The sequence below is a fragment of the Arachis hypogaea genome, chromosome 11 (genome assembly GCF_003086295.3).
Source record: "Arachis hypogaea cultivar Tifrunner chromosome 11, arahy.Tifrunner.gnm2.J5K5, whole genome shotgun sequence".
In the NCBI taxonomy this organism is placed as follows: Eukaryota; Viridiplantae; Streptophyta; class Magnoliopsida; order Fabales; family Fabaceae; genus Arachis; species Arachis hypogaea.
In genome coordinates, this window is record NC_092046.1 from 144,469,455 (window position 1) to 144,474,592 (window position 5,138).

At 35.7% G+C, this 5,138-nt stretch overlaps 1 pseudogene; it reads left to right on the plus strand.

The window, feature by feature from the left end:
• Positions 1-235: 235 nt before the first annotated feature.
• Positions 236-4,414, plus strand: LOC112724120 (polyadenylate-binding protein RBP45B-like; annotated as a pseudogene).
• The last annotated feature ends 724 nt before the right edge of the window (positions 4,415-5,138 follow it).

The following is a 5,138-nucleotide window of genomic DNA, read 5'->3' on the forward strand; positions in this document are numbered from 1 at the left end:
TCACCCCTGATTAACGAAATTGAATGAATTAAATTAAGAAAATTGTGCGAAGGGTAAGATAGAAAGTAGAAAGAGAACCAGCCAACCGTCACGGACGGGGTTAGGGTTTGAGTTTCAACTTTCAACCACTGTTTAAAGCACACACCCATTCGAGAAACTCACTCTCTTCCCCCTTTTTTCTCTCTCCATCTCACTCTCTCCTCTCAAGAATTCCAGATTCAAGCACAGGAAGAAGATGATGCAGCCCGGAGCTGGCATGGCTCCTCCAATCATCATGGCCCAGCAACCCAACTAGCAGTACCAGCAGTAGTAGCCATACATGATGATGCCTCCGCAGGCTCATCCACCACAGATATGGGCCCCCTCCGCCCAGGCTCTGACACAGTCCGTGCCTCCTTCCCAGCCCGTTCAGCCCACCAGTGCCGATGAGGTCCGAACCCTCTAGATCGGTGATTTGCAGTACTGGATGGGTGAGAACTACCTCTACACCTGTTTTGCTCACAAATACGATTTTTTTTGTATAGAGCAAGTTCGCCGCACCCCTGACGAACTCTATAAAAATTATAGAGTTCGCCTAACCCCCTTCGAACTCTCTTTAACTTTTTTGAAATCTGCATTTTTAATCCATTATCATCATCTCCAAATAGTATATAGATCTACAAACAGTATATAGGAGTACACAAAAATACACAGACAACAACTATGGCTTCTTTAAGGATTTTTTAATTATAAATTAAAAAAAAAGCCATATTTAACAATGGCAACCATTATCATCGTCTCCAAAAATACACAGGTACATCGTAAGCCATATTTAACAAGGATTTTTTTAAGGTTTAATTACTCTGCAGGTCCCTATACTTTTTTTCTTTTCAATTGGGTCCCTGTACCTTAATTTTTTTCAATTAAGCCCCTGCCGTCAGTATAACGTTTGAGATAACAGAATATTCTTGATAAAAAAAGAATATTCTTGTCATTTAGCTGGAGTGGCTAGGTGAACTCATTTGAATTTTTCTCAAATACCCAAAGAACTCCTCGCATTTCACTCCTAAGAAAAAAAGAAACCCTAAGTTGCTCCCGTCTCCTGCGTTGGTCCGTCGTCGGCGTCTGTGTCTGGCATCGACTGCAACGGACGCTTGCTGGTGTGCTCTCCGTCGCCTTGCCTCTGCGCTGGGCCCATCTGCGTTGTTGTTGTCAGAGGTCTTCTCCACTATTTGTCCGGCCAAGGCGTCTCTGTCCCTCGCGGTGAAACCCCTTGCCGAGCCTCCGAGCGCCTGGCCTCCTGTCCCCGCGTTGTGCCTCTGCTCCATCCCCCTGCACTCGAACTTTCTACAAGTAGGTGACAAAAAAAAAGCCTCCTTTTTTCAGTTTTAAAAGTTGATGTTTATGTTATTTTTTTTAAAAAAAAATATGGCATTGGTTGACTGTTGTTGCTGTGATGGTGCTGCTTTAAATAGATTCTGCTTCTGTTTTTATTAAATGGATTCTGCTTTCAATGGGGGATTTGTGAAAGTGTGATTTGTGAAAGTGTAAAAGTGTGATTTGCAATAGTTTAATTTTGTGAAGATGTATAAATCGACGGTTCCTTTTTCATGTTTTGAGTTACGGAATTAAACAAGATAGGAAGATGTATCGCAAGATTTGAGCTGGGAATTTATGTTATGATAGGTTCCATGTTCAAATAATAAATTGTGTTGATGGTTTCACAATCATTGCCTTAATTCTTTTCTATGTTCTGGATGTATGTTGAACTGGGATGACTTCAATTCTGAACCTATTTTTCTAATTATGTGCTTGAATGGAGCTACTATGGCATTGGATGATGAATTTTGTTTATTCTTGAATGTTCATTGTTGTGGTTGTGATGATGTTGCTTTAAATGGATTATGTTTCTGTTTTTAATACCTGTAGTGATGGGGATTCAGATTTCACCATAGACATATATCATGGTGACAAGTTTCATGATTTCACCAAAGGACACAGCAAAGCCACGTCAAAATGATGCTTCTTCACCTACAAGTAACGGTGCTGCTTCCAATTCGAAACCTTGTTCACGAGGAAGGAGGACTTTAACTGTTCCAAAGGAACCAAAGTTTCATAGTCTCCATGTACCAAGGAGCTGTACCATCAGGAATCCTACATAGGGGGCTCCTATGGGGCATTAGAGAGATTTGTTCAATATCATCATTGAATTTTTAGTGGCTTTGGTGTAATATTGAAGAAAAGGGTGAATGTGTGTTTTTGTTGTATCATTATTGATTTGTGTAATAACAGGATTCTTTACAGTACCAAAGTTACAATGATTTATATAATACCATTGATTTGTGTTTCGTGTTAAGTAAATCAACAGACCACATTCAGAATAATAAATTTATAATAAATTAAACTCCCTCCCATTTCCCTTGAAACAATAATGAAAGAAAATTTCGAGGTTATGGTACAGTATGCTTAGTATTTTGAAACAAACAATTCCCAATAGGATAACAATATCATAAACCAGAAATGTTTGCAGCATGCGGATGATCAGTCTCCCGTTGCGCGCCTTTATTCTTCGTTTGTTTGTTGAGTAACTTCAGTTCCCTTTATTCTTGATTATGTTTTTTAGTTTCTCATTTGCAGCCACTAGTTCAGCAGCTATGCCTGGTTCATTGGCTGAATGTCCCGCATCATCAACAACCTGCTTCATAGCATGATTCATTAGGCAGAATTACGATTAGAATTCAAAGTCTATACCGAAAAAATAATGCAACTAACATTCAGTCATATCCTAAAATCTGCCTCTGGCCAAGCTTTATGAAGATCCCAGGCTGACATCATAGGACAGCAGACATCGTATCGTCCCTACAAAATTATGAAACACCCTATGTAACAAGATCTTTCCTTTTTCTTTGGCCACTCATTCTTTGCACCGTTATCAACCTCAATCCAATCAAAATCATCAATCCACTCAAAAAAGTTGCATTTTGGTATCTTCCCACAAGTAACATACATCCTACCATGGTTAGAAACGGCTGAGAAACGGCGGACGGTTACTGCCTCTCTACAAAAACACAGGTGTCTTCTTTCCTTCAGGTTGGAGCTCCTGGAAACACAGCTTCCTGAAGAGAGAATGAATGAGGTTCCTTGATTTTAAGCCATAAATTTGGGGAATATAAAAACTGAAAATGGAAAAGGGAGAAGAAGAGAAACCTCAGATAGTTCAACGAGAGTGTTTATAGGGAGGAGACAGTGGTAAATAAGTCATTTCACAACTCACTAACGTTTTTTTGAACGTTAAACGTTAACACTTAACAGGGACTTAATTGAAAAAAAATTAAGGTATAGGGACCCAATTGAAAAGAAAAAAAAAATATAGAGACCTAATTGAAAATTCGGTGAAACTATAGGGACCTGTAGAGTAATTAAACCTTTTTTTAATTATAAGTCGTATTTTATTTTGAAAAAAATTATTTATATTTTTTAATTTTTTTTCAAAGTGAAATACGACTTATAATTAAAAAATCCTTGTTAAATATGGCTTATTCTAGTGTACCTGTGTATTTTTGTAGACGATGATAATGATTGTCATTGTTAAATATGGCTTTTTTTTAATTTATAATTAAAATTTTCTTAAAAAGTCATGGTTGTTGTCGGTGTATTTTTGTGTACTCCTGTATACTGTTTGAGAGTTCGCCGGGGTTAGGCTAACTCTATAATTTTTATAGAGTTCGTCGTGTGCGGCGAACTTGCTCTATACAAAAAAAATCGTATTTGAGGAATTAAAGTTTAAAAATGGTTTCTTGAAAAATATATATATTTTTTATTTCTGAAAAAAATGTAGAGATCTTGATTAGCTTTGATTTTTGTTTAAACAGCGTTTTGTTTAGATGGACTATATATCTGTCATTACTCATTATATTGTGTGTAAAAATGATAAATTAAGGTTGTATACTTATATGGTTGCAGGTGATATCTGTTAAAGTAATTAGGAATAAGCAAACTAGTCAATCCGAGGGTTATGGGTTTATTGAGTTTACAAGCCGTGCTGCTGCTGAGAGAATACTACAATCATTCAATGGCGCCCTTATGCCAAATGGCGAGCAAGATTTCAGGTTGAACTGGGCAACCTTTAGCGCTGGCGCGAGAGGCGTCATGATGACAGTCCATATTACACTATATTTGTTGGAGATTTGGCTGCAGATGTTACGGACCACCACCTTCAGGAGACATTTAGGGGTAGATATTCCTCGGTTAAGGGGCTTAAAAGAAAGGCAGTTTACGAGAAAAGGTGTTGTTAAAGTCAGGATATTGAAAAAATAATAATTGCATGCTATTCATTCTGATTTTAGAGAAATAGTTCAATTCAATTAGTTACATGTTATTTTGTTTTGTGAAATGCAGAAATGGTAGAAGTGCTAGTGCAGTTAAGAAAAGATAACACAGAGGAGATTGAAGGAAGCTGCTGAGATTCTGAAACTGATAGCACGAGCCTAAAGTTCCTTAAATGTTGTCTTTATTAATGTGCAACAAGTCAGGCATTTGTTGGCTTTCATTAACATCTTTTTGTACAGTTTAGGATTGCGCCTTGTTGATATCGCAATATTGTTCATGATTGTAGTGGAATGGGTTTAAAAACGCGTTAATAGCTGTTATTAAGCGTGCGATGTGTTATTAAAATAGTAGAATATAGAATATTAATCAAGCGTTTTAGTGTTGTACTGCTGTTAAGCGTAACGCTACCTGATGTCTTTTTCTTATATTCAGTGCGCGAAACACAACAGAATAGTGATGTATGGCTCAGTAAAAACGAATCGTTTTTAGTGTTGGTTTACAAGTCATTAAGTTAATAGAAAAATAATTTTTTAATAAAAAATATATTTTTTAATTTTCAGTTTGTTTGACAAATTTTAAATAATAAAAATAAAAATATTAAAAAACTTTATATAATAAATAAATAAAAATATAAAATAATATTTTTATATTATTGTATTTAAATATAACTGATAAATAAATTTTTTATATAAAATATTAAAATATAAAATTATTTTTATTTTTTAAAAAAGATCATTTTAAAAAATCTTTTATTAAAAATTCACATAAATAAATACTTAATGGTTACAGTTTTTTATTTCATCTGCTTCATTAACAGAAGTTATCTGAAC